Raw genomic sequence first — 18,812 nt, 5'->3', positions numbered from 1 at the left:
CAAAGTCAAATTAAACTAAACAAGATGCCATGCTGTTAATATGATGGAGTAGTTTCTGGAGTTCACATTAGGGTTTGCATGATGCTCTGCAGAAGGTCATCTCTTTTCCTTGAAGTTCAGACTGTCCTCGTGGGCCTCCATTAGCCCATTCGGCTGCCCTAGAGCACCCAGGATACACAGCTTTGAAGCTGCTGTTTAAAAAGCCTTCCATGGAATGGGAATGGAAGCAGGCAGAGAAGGAGGAAAAGGGTAGTTTTGTAAAACAACAAAACCCAAAACAAGTATTTATTGGTCCCCAGGGAGCAATAGTTTTTCCCATTAGTCACCAGCCTCTTTGGCCCATGCCATAACCTTTGTCTGCAATTATCTATAATTGAGGTAATATATTTTTTAATACACTGAAGGACCAGGAATATAGGGATGCTGACATTAATAATGGTGCTCTTTTAAAATTATTAATATATGGGAAAAAGTAAAAAATTAATCTGTAAAAGATATCAGTCTTCATGTAATTAGCAGAGAATAATAAAATGATTTGATAGGCACTCAGTTTTGTGATACTATTTATAGTCCCTTCAGTCTGTATATAAACATGATTACTGGAATCTAGCTTTGTGGCACTCCCTCACCTAAGATTTAATTTATTTGGCCTTTAGAGGAATACATTTGCCTTGTAATATATTTGCTTTCTAGTTTCCATTTCCAAGGAAAACTTGATGAAATCAAAGATAAATTCATAGTCTAGCTTTAATGTTCCTCTTTTAGGAGATCATCTTCTTATCAACTAATGGTAGATATAATGAAACAATCTTATGTAGATGTTCTGTAATGTACCTATAAGGATCTATATCAACATTATTATATATGTATATATACATAATAATTTCATGTACAACTCTGTTAACAACTATTAAAATAAATGTTATGTTTTAATTATGAATTTAAACAGGATTTTATATTTAAAAACACCCACATATCCTATTCAATGTCTAATACCTTCATGATGAAATTTATAAAATACAAATGTATAAAGTTTGGTAATATTCTAACATAGAAAATTAGAGCTGTTTTATTCCTTGATTTTTTTTCTGACATCTACAGGACACACTTTTTGATTCTGTTTCTTTTTCAATATACTGAAATCATTAAGCATATTCACAGGGCTGAATTGATAAAATTATATTATGAGATGCATAGGGCAAGGTTATCTTATGAAATGAACTGAGCTCTTCGTTAATTCAGACATGGGAGTTTGTTATCATAACACCTTGTTTATGTTCCTCTAGAGCATACCCACTTGCTCACATTTGCATATGCATAGTGAGATAATATCATTTCATTAATTTTGTGCTAAGCCTCCTAAGAGTAATTATGTAAGAACTGGGTTATACATATTTTAATCATCTATTTCTATTATTTTCATATATGCTTCATCAACTTCTGAGCAATACACATTCCCAATTACAGTATGCTTCTAATGTACACAAATATCCATTAACTTATCCAATCCAGTATCATGCATTTCATAACTTAAATAACATAAGTGTGAATCATGACATGTAGCACGGAGAAGATATTCAAAAGTAGTCAGTTCCTTTTCTTTTTTTTTTTTTTTTGGTTTTTTCGAGACAGGGTTTCTCTGTGTAGCTTTGCGCCTTTCCTGGAGCTCACTTGGTAGCCCAGGCTGGCCTCGAACTCACAGAGATCCGCCTGCCTCTGCCTCCCGAGTGCTGGGATTAAAGGCGTGCGCCACCAACGCCCGGCTCCTTTTCTTTATTTTTAATAATTTTGTTTCTGTTGCTTCTTCTATGATCATTCCCCTGAGTTTTTCCTTTTATTGAAAAATAAAATTTCTTTTCTCACATAATGTATTCTCATTACCGTTTCCACTCCTCTATTCATCCAAGTTTTTCTGTACCTCCACTGCCATTAGGATCTACTCCCTTTTTAAAAATTTTTTTAAATGTTTATTTATTATATATACTATGTTCTTTCTGCCTGCATGTGTCCCTGCAGGCCAGAAGAGGGAACTACATCTCATTAAGGATGGTTGTGAGCTACCATGTGGTTGCTGGGAATTGAACTCAGGACCTCTGGAAGAACTGTCAGTGCTCTTAACCTCTGAGCCATCTCTCCAGCCCCCAAGGGACCCACCCCCTCTTTGTCTCTCATTAGACAAACAAAAAACAAAAAAGGCTTCTAAGTGTTAAAAATAAAATAAAATATTTATAGTATGATAAAACAAAAACAAACAGAAAGAAAAGAGCCAAAAAACAAAGACCCACTTGTTTTCAAACTTGGAATCCCATAAAAACACTAAACTGGAAGCCATTATATGTATTTAAAAGAAAAACAGAGAAATTATATATATATATATATATATATATATATATATATATATATATATGTATATAATAAAAATAGTAAGATAAAATTAATAAAAAATAGTAATGCCCTATTACAACATTATGAGTCAAGGAAGCCCCAAAGATGCCCTTGAGTTAATTTTCTGTTGACCATCTGATGCTGAGCATGAGTCTACCCTTAAAAGTAGTTTGCTTTTGTTTTTGTTTTTTCGGTAATGTGACTCCCTTGGAGAAAGCTTAATTTTCATTTGCAACTGGTTGCGAATTGGAAATAGCTTCTGGGTTGGGGATGGGTCATATGTCCTCTTTTCCTTTCGGCCCTAGGACTCCATTTGGTGCAGACCTGTGCAGGCCCTGTGCATGCTGCTTCAGTCTCTGTGAGTTCATATTTGCATTCGTCCTGTTGTGTTTAGGACGTCTTGTTTTCTTGGTGTTCCCTCAGCTATTATAGTCTTTCTACTACCTGTTCTGCAGGATTCTCCGTGCCCTGAGGGGAAGGATTTGATGGAGACACCCTGTTTAGGTCTGAGTGTTCCAAGGTCTTTCACTCTGCATGTTGTTTGTCTGGGAGGGAGGGCATTCTCTGTATGTGTTCCCATCTGCGGCTGGAAGAAACTTTGATGATGACTAAGGCACTAATCTATGAGTATAAAAAAAATACCATTAATAGCCACTTTATCGAAACTAATTGCTTTGTTGTTGTTTTTAGACCAGTAGTATTTGGTTTTAAAAGGGCCCCAGACTATGTGGTCACAGGTTCTTGATCAAATAAACATTGTCAAGTATGGATTCCATCTCTTGGCATGGGACTGCAGTCAAATCAGATAATGGTTGATTATTTCCAAATTGCACTAGCATATCTTACAGGCAGGACACCACTGTATGTCAAATGGTTTGTGGATAGTTTGTTTCTCCTTTGTTGGTTTACAGAGTACCTTCCTTTACCAAAGCCTTAGCACATATGGGTGCAGGTTATATGTAGGCACCAGCTCATCTTCTCCGTGTTCCATGAGGTGTGTAGGTACTGTCTTCAGCAATGGGGCTTTGCTATCAGATTGTAGAGAGTAACCTATAGTTTAGGCAACAGCCTGGGTTGTCTATGGTTTCTCTAGAGACCTTCTGACTAACAACTGAATTAGATGCAAACCAATCCAGATACTGGAAGCTTCATGAGGTGAAAAGGATGGCCATTTGAGGCTCTGTCTGCCCCATGATTTAGCTATTTCTTTTAGATTGCTATCACATATTATGTATTTAAGGATGATTCTATTGAATTAGGCTTCTATACTACCCCTCAAATAATTGGGTTCTGTCTCCCCCATTATTTAGTAATATCGTTTAGATTGTATTCAGTAATGTATATGTTTTAGGGAGCTTCTACGGACTTAGGATTCCATTGTACTCCTCAAATGGTCCTTAATTTTAGCAGTCTTGCTCCATAATCTCTCCTCTGTTCTATTCTTCCTTTCCCGCCTGCACCTGATCCACAATCCCACTGCACACATCCATACAATTTACTATATTTCTATTTTTCTCCCGAGTTCTATCTGTCCTCCACTAGTCTCTTCAACTATACATAACCTCTGGGGTTCTATGGATTATAGCTTAGTTATCATTGACTCTATGGCTAATAACCATATATTATATAAGTGAATTCATGCCATCTTTGTCTTTCTGGGTCTTGATTACCTCACTCAGGGTGATTTCCTATAGTTCCATTTCAAATTTCAAAATTTCATTTTTTTAAACAACTGAGTAATACTCTATTATGTAACTGTACCATATTTTCTTTATCTATCCTTCTGTTGAGGGACAACTATGTTGTGTAGTTGTTGTTTTTTCTCTTTACTCTTTGAAAGCCTGCCAAGTAGCTCTCAAATCAATACACAGAGACTTATTCTTACTTATGAATGCCCAGCCTTAGCCTGACTTATTTCTAGCCATCTTTTCTTAAGTTAAATTATCTCATCTATCTTTTGCCTCTGGGCTGTTATCTTTCTGTGTTTTATATGTCTTGCTTTATTTTTTACTCCATAACTGGCTTGTATACCTGGGCAGCTGGCCCTGGGTATTCTCTCTTCTCTCTCTCTCTCTTTTTTTTTTTAGTTTTCATTTTTTATTATGACTTTACATCCTTCTTGATATTTGTTCATATCAACCCTAATGATTTTCATTTAGTATTTTTTTGACTGCATGTAGTACTCCAAATAATTTAACAGAAAAGTGAAATACCATTTAATATTTAAGACTATTTTCATCATACATACTGAATTCTCTCCTTCTCTTTTGTTCACTCCTCTGTGGGGGCCCACAAAGATTCTAACTTGTGCCTTGTTTCCATTTTGGCTCAAGCTAAGAAAGTCAGAGTTTGTGTTGCTCTCCTAAGCTGCATAATAGGATGTTTTGGTTACCAGGTGTCTTATATTTCAAGGCCTAATTATAAGATGCTTTGCCATAATGTGTGGTTACCAGGTGTTTTGAGAATTAAAGAAAGATCTACATTTGTATGTATTTTGTACTTTGATCCTGAAATGGGTAGTCCTTTTGCCTCTCTCCTTGCTAGTGTATAAAAATCCCTTTAGGAATAAGCCCCAGGTGACAAAGTATTGACCCAGGGCCCTCCCGAAGCTATCCTGTGTCTCTATCTTTTTATTCATCTATGTCTATATTTCTTCCTATTATTTCTCAGTTCCTCACTCCTCCATTCAAGAACCCTTTGACAGGTCAGGGCTGGTCCCCGACACTACTCCCCTCTTCTTCTATCTTTAAGTTTTTCTGCCTGCCAGTCCTTCCTATTTCTCTTTTCTCCTTTGCTATTTTGCATTCAGCTCTTTATTAGGCCAAGCAGGTGTTTTAGACAGGCAAAGTAACACAGCATTAAAGAGTTAAACAAATGTAACATAAAAGAATGCAATATATCTTTGCATCATTAAAAAAATATTCTACAGCATAAACAATTTTAGCACATCTTCAACTAATACTCCACAACCATTTCTGGCTATTATGAATAGAGTAGCAATGAACATGGTTGAGCATGTGTCTCTTTAGTAGGATGAAACATACTTTATGTATATGTTCTGGAGTGGTATAGCTGGACCCTGAGGTAGATGGATTCCCATCTTCCTGAGAACTACCACACTGATTTTCATAGTGACTATAAAGCTTTGTGATCCTATCAGCAATGGATGAATGTTCATCTTAGTACATGTATTTACCAGCATGAGCTGTCTTTTGTTTTATTGATTTTAGCTATTCTGATGGGTATAAGATTAAATCTCAAAGTAGGTTTGGTTTGCATTACCTGATGACTAAAGATGTTGAATCTCAATCATTAGAGTTTCCTCTATTGAAAGTCTCTGTTTGGATCTGTAACCCATTTTTTATATCCTTTTTTAAAATTCTTTATATATTTTGCATATTAGTCCTCTATTTGATGTATAGTTGATAAAAACAAAGAAACAAACAAACAAAAACAATCCTTTCCTATTCTGTAGGCTGCTGAGATGTCTGAATTATTTCTTCCTTTGCAATAATTGCTTCCTTCTCTGATTTATAAGGTCCTATTTAATAATATTGATCTTATTTCCTTTGGTAACTGTGTTCTGTTAAGAAAGGTTTTTCTTGAGTTCAGTGCTACTACCCACATTCTCTTCTATCAGGTTTAGTCTGTCCAGTTTTATGTTGAGGTCTTTGACCCATTTGGAACTGAGTTTTGTTCAAGTGATAAGTATGGCTCTATTTGGATTCTTCTACATGCAGATTTCCAGTTAGACCAGCACCATTTGTTAAAGACACTGTCTTTTTTTTAGTGTGTATTTCTGTCTTCTTTATCCCACCTCAGATTTCCACAGATTTGTGGATTCATGTCTGGTTTTCAATTCCATTCCACTGATCAATTTGTCATTTTTTATGCCAATACCATGCTGGTTTTATTGCTATAGCTTTGTAGTACAACTTGAAATTGGGAATGGTGATAGCTCTAACAATTCTCTTATTGTTGAGGATTGTTTGTTTAGCTATCCTGAGATTTTTTTTTCTTCATATGAAACTGAAATTTGTCCTTTCAAGATCTGTGAAAAACTATGATGGAATTTTTATTGGAATTTCATTGAACCTGTAGATTGCTTTTGGTAGGATATCAATTTTACTATGTTGATACTAGAAATGCGTGTGATATCTTCTTCAGTTTCTTTCTTCAAAGTCTTGAGGTTTTTATCATATAATTCTTTCACTTGGTTGATTACGGTTATCCCCAAGGCATTTTATATTATTTGAGGCTACTGTGAAAGATTTTATTTTCCTTATTTAATTTTCAGTCTGTTAGTCATTTGTTTATTGGAGGACTACTGATTTTTGTTGAGTTAATTTTGTATCCGGATGCTTTGCTGAAAGTATTTATCATCTGTAGGAGTTTCTTGGTGAAATTTTTAGGGCAGCTTATGTATCATATCATATCTGCAATGAAAGAAACTTTGACTTCTTCCCTTCCAATTTGTATCCACTTAATTTCTTTCAGTTGTCTTGTTGCTCTAGCTAAGACTTCAAGTACTATATTGAATAGATGTGAAGAGAGTGGACAGCCTTGTTTTGTACCTGATTTTAATGGAACTGCTTTGAGTTTCTCTCATTTTATGTTAATATTAGCTATGAGTTTGCGGTATATCACCTTTTTATAATGTTGATATATGTCACTTGTTTTCCTAATATCTCCAGGGCTTTTGTTCCAATAAGGTGTGGATTTTGTTAAAGACCTTTTCTCCATCTAATGAAATGATCATGCGATTTTTGTTTTATGGTTTATTTATAGGTTTAATGCATTTATTGATTTATGAATATTGAACTATCCTTGCATCTATAGTATCAAACCTATTTGATCTTCATAGATGTTTTTTCTTAGATGTTCTTGGGTTCACTTTGAAAGTACTGTATTGAGAAATTTTGTTTCTATATTCAAAAGGGAAATTGGTCTGTAACTCATTTTCTTTGTTGCGTCTTACTGTGGTTTGCATGTCAGGGTAACTGTGGCCACATAAAGTGAGTTCAATAATGATTACTTGGTTTCTTTTTGTGGAATAATTTGAGGAGTATTGACACTAAATCCACTTTGAAAATTTGGTAGAATTCTGTGATAAGTTCATCTGGCCCTGGGATATATATTTTTTCTATTGGGAGATTTTTAAATACTGTCTCTATTTCACAAGGGGTTATAGGTTTGTTTAAATTGCTTATCTGGTCTCAATTGAAAATTGATACATGATATGCATGGAGGATATTATCCATTTCTTTTATATTTTTTCATTTTTGTCAAGGACAGATTGTTATAATATGTCCTTATGGTTATCTGGATTTCTTCAGTGTCTGCTATATCTTGCTAATTTGGATATCTGCCTTTTAGTTAATTTGGATAAGGATTTGTCAGTCTTACTGATTATCTCTAATAATTACCTCGGTTTCATTGATTCTTTGTTAATTTTTGTTTGTATTTTATTGATTTTGACCCTAAGTTTGATTGTTTCTTGTCATCTACTCCTTTTGGGTGTGATGTCTTCTTTTTGTTCTAGAACTTTCAGGTGTGCAGTTAAGTTACGAGTATGAAATCTCTCCTTTTTTTTTTTTATAGGTACTTAGTCCTAGAAACTTGCCTCTTAGAACTGCCTTCATTGCATCCCATAATGTGGGAATGTTGTATATTTATTTTCATCCAATTCTAGAAAATATTTTATTTTTTTCTTAATTTTTGTTTTGACATGTTTTTATTCAGTAGAGAAATTTTTAGTTTCCATGCATTTTTAAGCTTTCTCTTTCTGTTGTTGATAGCTAGTTGTAATCCATGGGGGTCAGATAGGATGTATGGCATCCTTTGAATTTTTCCATATCTGTTGAGAATTAGTTTGTGTCTAAGTATGTGGTCAATTTTGGAGAAAGTTCCATGAGGTGCAGAGATGAAGGTGTATTTTTCTCTTGTTTGGGTGAAATATTCTGTAGATATGTTAGGTACATTTGGTTTATATTGTCAGTTAACTCCAGTATTTCTCTCTTTAGTTTTGGTCTGGATGACCTGTCTATTGGAAAGAGTGGGGTTTTGAAATCTTGCAATGTCAGTGTCTGAGGATCAATATGATATTAGTAGTATTATGATAGTTTTCATTTTCCCTTGCTACTGTGTGTGTGTATTTGTGAATGTGTGTGTGCCTGTGTGTGTTGGTATGTATAATAGTTCTCATTTAGCTGAAAAAATTTTCATATTGTATGTGTCAAAAAATATGGTACTGCATCTGAACTACACCTCTCCCTTTTCTGTTCCCAAAGACTCATTCCAAATCCTTTGCCCTACCACCTCATCATAATCCCTGCTGCCAGGCCTTGCCTCCAAATCCAGCAGACTTCCTCTGCTCAGGTTCAGGCCCTGACAGTGAGAAGAACAGGTGAGTGACCTACCTGTCAGCTGACCAACCCCACTCCCTAGATTCTGTTCCTAGAGACCCATTCTGCTACCTAACCACTGCCACCTCATAATTCATCCCAGGAATGTTGATGGCCCTTGTCCCCAATGCCAGTGAACTTCTGATGCTCAGGTACAGGCTGCAATCAGAAGGCCAACCCCAACTTGGACAGGGACTCCAAACTGTATCAGAGGTCATACCCACCTGCAGAAACCCAGAAGACAAAAGAGGAAATAGAAACTAAGGAACAACACACCCATCCAACAAAAACAAGATCAGAAATCAGCAACTGTAATCATTCAAACCACATATGCCTAAATAACATTGTCAGATATAATCAGCCAGAGCCAGAGAACTATGGTAAAAGCAGAGCCCAAGTGTCCTACAATAGCAAACCTGAATATTCCAACACAGCCGAAGCACAAGGAAAAAGTCATAAAAGCAATTTTTTGGAGGTGATAGAGGTCCTCAAAGAGAAAAATGGGAAAAAAAAAACTTAAAGGAATTGAGAAAAAGACAGACAAAAATTTAGAGGAAACCAATAAATCCCTTAAATAATGCCATGAAAGCCAAGGAAAAAAAACATACAAACGGGTGAAGGAAACTGTCCAAGATCTGACAATTGAAAGGGAAACAATAAACAAAACACAAACTTAAAGAATTCTGAAAATGGAAAATCTAGGTAGTGAACAGGAACTACAGAGACAAGTTTAACCAATAGAATTCAAGAGATGGAAGAGAGAATCTCAGGTGTTGAAGATATAATAAAAGAAATAGATTCATCAGTCAATGAAAACAGAAAATAAAAAAAAAATCCTGGCATAAAACATCCAGGAAATCTGGGACATTATGAAAAGATCAAACCTAAGAATAATATGAATAAAAGAAGGAGAAGAATCCCAGCTCAAAAATCTAGAAAATACATTTAACAAAATCATAGAAGAAAATTTTTCTAACCTAAAGGAGGACATGCCCTTAAAGGTACAAGAAGCATAGAGAACACCAAACAGACTGGACCAGAAAAGAAAGTCCTCTCACCACATACTCAAAATGCTAAACAAACAAAACAAAGAAAGAATGTTAAAAGCTGCAAGTGAAAAAGGCCAAGTAACATATAAAGGCAGACCTATTAGAATTACAACTAACTTCTCTATGGAGACTCTAAAATCTGGAAGGGCCTGGACAGATGTGCTGCAGACTCACAGAAACCACAGATGCCAACCCAGACTACTATACACTATTGGTGGAAATATTAAGGCAACTCCCCATAGTTAAAAGGAAGGGAGGTTTATTTTGTGGGATATCTTACAAGTAAAGGGATAGGTTACAGGGTCTGGGAGAGGTGAGGTGCAGTCCAGTGGTGTTCTCTGGAGAACTCTACTTGGTCTACTTCCAGTGTCCAGGACCCAGGAACCAAGAAAGCTGGCACACCCAGATATCAGGTCTTAAGGGCTCCTGTCTTGGCACTGCCTCATAGGTGTGACCGTTACTGGAAGCCTCAATATGGGTAGTACCACCAGGTCAAAGCTGAAACAGCTACCCACTACAATACACATCAAAAATTTCAATCACTATAGATGTAGAAAACAAAATATTTCATTACAAAGTCAAATTTAAACAATATTTATACACAAATGCAGCCACATGGAATTTACTACTAAAAGTAATCTACAGAATCAGTGCAATCCCCACCAAAATTTCAACACAATTCTTTCTAGGCCTTGAAAGAAGAATAAATACTCAACTTCATATGGAAAAACAGAAAGGCCAAGATTACTAAAACAATCCTATACAATAAAAGAACTTCTGGAGGCATCACTATCTATCCCTGATTTCAAGCTATAATGTAGAGTTATAGTGATAACAACCACATGGTATTTTCATAGACATAGACATGTTGGTCAATGTAATTGAATCTAAGAACCACACATAAATCCACTTACTATGGATATTAGAATTTGAGAAAGAAGCCAGAAATATGTAATGGAAAAAAAATAAAAGCATCTCTAGCAAATGGTCCTGGTCTAACTGAATGTTGATGCATAGAAGAACACAAATTGTTCCATATCTATCACCCTGCACAAAACTCAAGTCCAAGTCGACCCAACCTTCATCATAAAACCAGATAAACTGAAACTGATACAAGGAAAATGAGGAATTGCCTTGAACTCATTGGTACAGGAGACATCTTCCTGAACAGAACACCAAAAGCATAGGCACTAAGATCAACAATTTAATAAACAGGACTTCATGAAATTCATTGAAAAGCTTATGTAAAACAAAGTGAATAGTCAATGGGACAAAACTTGCAGACTAAAAAATAGGTAAAATTTCACCATCTTTACATCTGACAGAGGGCTTATATTTAGAATATATAAAGAACTCAAGAAATTAGACATTGACAAACTAAACAATCTGATTTAAAAAGAGGGTAGAGATTTAAACAGAATTTTCAACAGAGGAAACTCAAATGCCTGAGAAAGGCTTTAAGAAAAGTTCCACATCCTTAGCCATTAGGGAAATGCAAAACTAAATGACTTTGAGATTCCACCTTACACCTGTCAGAATGGCTAAGCTAAAGATTACAAGTGACAGCTCATGTTGGCAAGCATGTGGCTAAGGGGAATGTTCCTTCATTGTTGGTGGGAGTGCAAACTTGTATAGCCACTTTGGAAATCAATATGATGATTTCTCAGAAAATTGGGCATCCATCTACCTAAACACCCAGCTATACTACTCCTGGGCATATACCCAAAGGACACTCCATCTTATTAAAAGGACACCTGCTCAACTATGTTCATGACAGCTATATTCATAATATCCAGAAACTTGAAACAATCTAGATGTCACTCAACCAAATAATGGATAAAGAATATGTGGTTTATTTATACAATGGAACATTTATATGATGCTCTTAAAAACAATGACATCATGAAATTTGTAGGAAAATAGATGGAACTTGAAAAAAATCATCCCGAGTGAGGTAACACAAGACCCAGAAAGACAAAGATGGTATGAACTCCATTATAACTGGATATTAGCAATAAAGTAAAAGATGATCATGCTATCATCCACAACTAGAGAGGCCAAGCAACTCTGAGGGCTTAAGAGGAGATGCAAGGATCTCCCCAGGAAGCGGAAATAGAATAGATTTTGCTGATGGACTCGGTGTAGGTGAAGTTGGGAATAGGAATGATCGACTGGGGTGGGGAATATTGGGAGAAAGCCTAGAATTGGGGGCTGGGTGTTTTGAGCATGAGGTGGAAACCTAGTGCAATGGACACTCCATGGAATCTATAAAAGTAACCCTAGCAAAGACTCTTCTGTAACCAGGCAAGGCCTCAAGTAAAAGGACTGGGACACCAACCCTGCCACAAAATCTTCCACCTACATACAGTTTGTCCTGCTGCAGATTGTTCTGGGCCTGGAGACTAGCAGAATCATCATCAAACAGCCAAGAGAGACTTCATACAGCAATTCAAGGGAGCAGATGCAAAGTCTCAAAACAAAACATTAGGGGGAGCTCAGGGAGTCCTGTGGAAGACGAGGAGGAAGTGTCTGAGGAACACAGAGAGGTCAGGAACCACATGAGAATGTGACCCACAGAATCAATTGACTTGGACTCATTGGGGGTCGCAGAAAACCTAGGTCTTCTGCATGTATGATATGGCTGAATAGCTCAGTGTTCTTATAGGAGTTATTGCAGTGGAAGCAGGGATGATTGCTGATTCTTTTGACTACTCATGGGACCCTTTTCAGACTACTGGGTTGCCTCATCCAGCCTTGATGTGTTGGCATAACCTGTTCTTATTGTAGCATAGTATGCTATGTTTTGTTAATGTCCCTGGTAAGCCTGCTCTTTTCTTAGGGGAAACCTGGGGTGTAGATCTGTGGAAGAGGGGAGACAGAAGGTGTGTGGATCTGTGGGAACGCAGATGTCCTTGTTAGAGTTTCTATTGCTGTCAGGAAACACCATGACCAAAAGGCAAGTTGGGAAAGAAGGGGTTTATTTGGCTTATACTTCAGCATTGCTGTTCATCATGGAAGGAATTCAGGACACGATCTCAAACAGGAAAGGATCCTGAAGCCAGGAGGGGAAAGAGAGGCAGGAGAGAAAGAGAGAGAGAGAGAGAGAGAGAGAGAGAGAGAGAGAGAGAGAGAGAGAGAGAGAGACAGACAGACAGACAGACAGAAAGACACACAGAGAGAGACAGAGACACAGAGGCCGACAGAAACAGAGACAGAGAGACACACAGAGAGAGACAGAGGTTCAGTATGTAATATTGAGAGAATAATAGTATATAAACTAACTCCCTCTCCATTTTCTTCTTCAGTTTTCTTTATTATATTTACCACTGCTAACACTGTGTTCTAATACAATGTTTTTGTCTTTTCTTTCCCCATTCTTTATTAAAATATAAACTACTTAAGAGTTGGCTTGCTTTATTGAAAATGTTGTCACCTGTGCATAGAGAAAAGCCTCGTTTGACAAACACTTTTTGAATTAGTTGACAAACAGATCTTTTTGTTTTTATTGTCGCAACTGTATCATTAATTGTTACCTGGTATAGTACATGAAATATATGAAAATTTCAATGAAAGCAATATGAGGCAGAATGAATGCATCAGTTCTGACCAGCATGTGGGGCAGAAGAGGACTCCAGGGGTGAGCTCTTAACTCCAGATGGATTTTTCTGCAGGCAGAATAGGGCATAACTCAAAGGATGCAGTTAACTCCTTAACTTTATTTTTGAGGAGTTTGCAAAGGCAAGAGCTGATGTTTTTCAGCCTGGAGACCTGACAGGCTAGTTCATTCTTTTAAAGCTTTTCATCTTTGATCCAGTCAGTATAAGGCTTTAGACTTGTCAATTTGTATCATTTTGTTTCTTTAGTGTAGAAACAAATATCATATACTAATGTGGAAAGGCACAAATTTCCTTAGGTAATGTCCCTCATAGTTGGAGTGAGTTAAAAATAAAGAGCACAGGCTGGGTGTGGAGGCCCAAGTCTTTAATCCTAGTACTCAGGAAGCAGTGGTAGATAGATCTCTGTGACATGAAGACTAAAGTGGTCTACATAGTAAGTTCCAGAAAAGCCAAGGCTGCATAGCAAGATATCATCTCTAAAAAATTCAGATGATAGATAGAAATATAATAGATGATACATAGATGATGATGATGAGAGAGAGAGAGAGAGAGAGAGAGAGAGAGAGAGAGAGAGAGAGAGTCAGACAGACAGACAGATAGATAGATAGGGATAAAAATAAAGGGCTAATTTAAAAAAAAAAAAACACTGTTACATGGTTACACCATATTGAATTTTTTTCTGGAATACATTCTGGCCAGAGGATGCCTGTATATAATTTTCTTATTATTAAATAGAGTAAAAATAAGGCATTGCTCTCATTTTTGACATTCCACACCAGGTTTTTAATCCATTTTTCTGAAACCTGGTTTTGAAAGCAGTCTAATGTCACTGTACAATTTGAGAAAAGCTCTATGAACATTTGTGACAAATGTATCTCTTACTTAATTGAAAAATAATGATTCATTTTTATAAAATGAGAGAAAACTTACAGATGATATTTAATCACTGCTGTCATATATAAGAGCTCAGCCATCTGCGGGGTGCTGTGGCACCTAGATCAGTGACTGAGATGAGGCAGACTCCACGGAGCTTCTAATAGCCCGGAAGCTGTGTCTCCACAGCATGGCTCATTTAATAGGTCCATGTTTCTTGCTCTGGATGGAATCCTGTATTTAAATGGCTTCAATATTTTTGAATATTTAGTTACCATGTTATATATATTTCTACTTTTTGAAAAATGGACACAAATATATTTTGACATTTAAAAATCCCTTTATCAGTTGAAACTAAATTATTTTCACTATTAAGTTTAATGGGCTTCTTACTCTATTACTCATCATGTGATTATTTCTGAGATAGTATATATCTATTATAAACTGTGAAATTATGTTTTCCACTTTTGGAAAATTTACTAGATGTGAAATGGAAACCAATATTTGAAGTAAAAATAAACACACACACACACACAAAAAACCCCACAACCTTATCTACCAAAAAAATACAGTGCTTAGAACATACTCACTTGTAAATATGTATGGGAGTTACAAGAAATTATAGCATTAATTTTATGTGCAGAGGTTAAATAAAATTACTTATCTTGCCCTTTTCACATTATTGGGAAAATTTTAAACAATTTACTTATATTTGTTTTTATAATTTTTTGAGAATTTCATACATGTGTACTCTATTGCTATCCCTCTTTTTCCACAATCCAATTCCTCCACTGATCCACCAAATCCTATTTAAATCATGATCTCTTCTTTAATTATTACTCTTACACATGTATATGCTTATACACAAACAAAACAAATCTAAACAAAAGAACACACTCTATTCAGTCTGTTTACTACTGCTCATATTAACATTTGTTTCAGGCTGACTTCAGTAATGGGAAACCTGGATTTGTTTCTGGAGAAAACATGTGCTCCTTTTCTCAGAAACCATTGATTTCCAGTATTTCTTTATCTCTTAGTAAGATCCTGGTCTTAATACAATTATAACTGAATGCGATTTGTTTTGAAATTTTCTGCTCAATATTTTTAAATGTGACAAAATTTAGTGACTGTGAGTACTAAATTTCTACATACTACAAATCAAGTTCTTTCACATTAAATAACAACATTCAAATGCAAAAAGATTCAGGTAGGGTGCAGTGAAGTTTGTAACAAATTTATTTATAGGGGCCCCTCCAGCTCAGACACTATCAGAGAAGCTTCCTCCTGCAGCAAATGGGAACAAATACAGACACCCACAGCCAGACAACATGCAGAGAGTGAGAGACCTTGGAACACTCAGTCATAAATGGGATGTCTCCATCAAATCCTTCCCCTCAGAGCCCATAGAAGAGGAGGCAGAAAATTCAGGAGTCAGAGAGAATGAACTACATCAAGAAAACAAGGCTCTCTAAATCAACCTGACCGTTCCCCCATGAACTCACAGAATGAGGCAGCTCGGGACAGCACCAGCACAGGTCTGCACAGATGGGATCCTAAAGATGACAGGAAAAGTAGACACGGGTCCCTATCACCAACTCAGGAGCAACCTTCAATGGCTAACTACTTGCAAATGAAATTTAAATTTACCCAAGAACATGTCGCTGGGGAAACAATCTATTCCTGTGGGCAGGCTGCATGTCCTATAGTAGATGGCCAACAATGAACAAAGGCAAAGGCACCTTTGGAGGTTTCTTGTCTCACAATGTCAGGTCAGGGCTTTTCCTTTTGTAAAAATTTGAACTTATTATTTTTTATTTTATTTTATTTTATTCATATGCATGTTTTCTTCTCCCTCTTTACCCTATATGTCCTTTGCGTATAAATGTGGGCTTCCGGTTCAGTGTTTCTATCGGATTCCTGAGTGTGCCAACAAATGGGTCTGTGTTTCTTGGGCTTATTTTCTTCTGTTTGTTTGTTTCTTTCCAAATGCTGTGTGCTAGTTTTTGTTTTATCTTATTATATTTTATTACTATCTCTTAAAAGTCTTTTTATTTTCTAATGAGAGACAGAAAGTGGTTGTATCCAGATGGGAGGGGAGGTGTAAAGTAACTAGAATGAATAGAAGGAGGCTAAGCTGTAACCAGGATATAGTATGTGAACAAAAGAGAGTCTCTTCTGAATAAAAAGAAAAAGAAGGAAATATAGAATAAATAAATGTATCTATAGTCTGGTTTTCACTGGGTACCAGATGCCAACCACATGAAGCATGGTTTAGCTGTAACATTGTGAAAAACAATTCCATCTTATTGACTGTGACTGCATTAGATCTACTATAAATCTATGTACAAGAAAAATTTGTCAATTACTCAAATGGAAACTGCAAAATAAAATATTTAGACAAAAAGCCATTGCTAGCATAGACTTGGTATATTCTTTCACAATGTCTGTTTTGAATAAAGACATTCTTCTCTAAGGATACTCTATTTTCAAACACATAGAGTTGTGATAATTATTTGGCTACATAGTAATTTAAAAAAAAACAGAATATTTTTAAAGAATGATCAGAATAACTCAGTATAGAAAATTAAAGAATGTGAATCACTAAACTTGGAATATTTATCGTATAAAGAGAAACCATGTTTCAAAAAACTAAAAAAAATTAAATGAATAAATTAATAAATAGATAAATGCGATTAAATGTTTATTAATTTTGACAATATGTCAATATTGTCTTAAAGTCATAGTGACTTTAAGCATTTCTTTTAAAATATGTAGAAAATCTAAAACCTAACTTTTTCTACTTACATTTTTGCAAAGAGTATGCTTTATACATGTATTTTAATATTATTACACTGTAAACAATTATTTACTTTCATGGGAGTTACCTGTATCCTTGATGAACATGTGGCAGTCAATACACATTGATTAACATGATTAAGGAATCAATCAAAGGACATCACGTTGAAGAAGTTAGTTATCACCAGACGTAATCACACTGATTCAGAGCCATTCAGGATAATTCCTAATCTTCTGAGAATTTACTTCTCATTGATCTGCAATCAACTGGTACAGTTCATGTAGACTTCATTTGCCTGGATAGCTCTATTCTCACACATGGGTCTACCTAGACTTGTTTAGGTAGAGTTATAATTATCTAAGTTTGATCAAGGTGGTGTTCCTTATGCTGATGATAAATGATCTAGAGTAAATCACATGCCTCTTATGACTTAAAGTCAAGCATTCCTCAATGTTTTCTCTATAAAAATTTCTTTAATCTAAAGAATCAAAGAGAATAGCAACAAGGCATGAAAACAGAACACATAGTCTAGATTTATTGGGGAAAACTATACATTAAAGATGCATATATGGCACTTTATAAAAGGTAAAATTTCTTTTCATAGAGAGATATAAGGCAGACATTTATATAGATGAAAGGCAGAGCTATATTTCTTAATGTTATAAATGATAGAGTTATAGACAAGGTCACATAGGGGCTTGAATAAAAAAATAAAATACAAAAACATATCAAGCAAACTGAAGTTATCGGGGAAATTTTGTGTGTAGCACACAGAGTGGGGTTTAGTTCAGTTTCCTAAGCTCCCTACGGTTTGCAAATGTAAAAATTTCTCAGGCTCCAGGATAAGAGGGGTTTCTACACTCAGCTAATATCAGGCTCTAGAGCAATTAGGGCAGGTCAATTGTGGCCCCATGTCTGACAATCTAGTAAAAATAAGGCTGATGTATGAGCTTCATCAGCTGCAAAAGAGTGACACTTTAAGTCTCAGTTAGTGAAGAAATCAACAAAAACACAAACACAAACACAAAATGAATACACCTTGTTCCTTCCAGTCTTGATATCTATTTCTGAGCTTGCCTCTTTGTTATATTTGCATGGCTATGCAACACGAGAGAATTTCGGATAGTAAAATATAAGTTGGTGCTGCAATGCCAGACCTTGAATTAAAATAACCATTATAATACCCCAGGCTCTCTAAAGAAACAGAACACATAGAATGAGTACATATTGAAAAGGATTTACAATACATTAATTTGTCTACAGTCCAACAATAGCTGTGTTCTCGTTGGAGAATTCAAGTACCCAGTAGCTTTGAAGCCCACAATACTGGATATTTCAGCAGTCACAATTTGGTCCTAATGGCCTTGAGAATTCCTGAGCCACCCATGGACCATTAGTCAATATTTGAAGTCCAAAGAACCGGAGAACTCATATCACTGAGGGAATTCAGTAGCAGCAGCAAAAACAGAAACAATGTAGATGAATTTTCCATGGAGAGCAAAGGTAAACAGGAAAACAGCAAGGCTTTTTATCTGGGATCATTTTTTTATCTGCTGCCCTAGAAGGTACCAGCCACACTTAAGTTGGGCCTTACTATTTTAAGTAACCTGATCAAGAAAATGTCTTACAGATGTGACCAACAGTGTTTGCCTTTGTTTGTCTTAGTTGATTCCAGATTCAGGTA

The sequence above is a fragment of the Peromyscus leucopus genome, chromosome 13 (assembly GCF_004664715.2).
Source record: "Peromyscus leucopus breed LL Stock chromosome 13, UCI_PerLeu_2.1, whole genome shotgun sequence".
Classification (NCBI taxonomy): Eukaryota; Metazoa; Chordata; class Mammalia; order Rodentia; family Cricetidae; genus Peromyscus; species Peromyscus leucopus.
The sequence above is the reverse complement of the archived record's forward strand: the minus strand, read 5'-3'. Positions refer to the sequence as shown.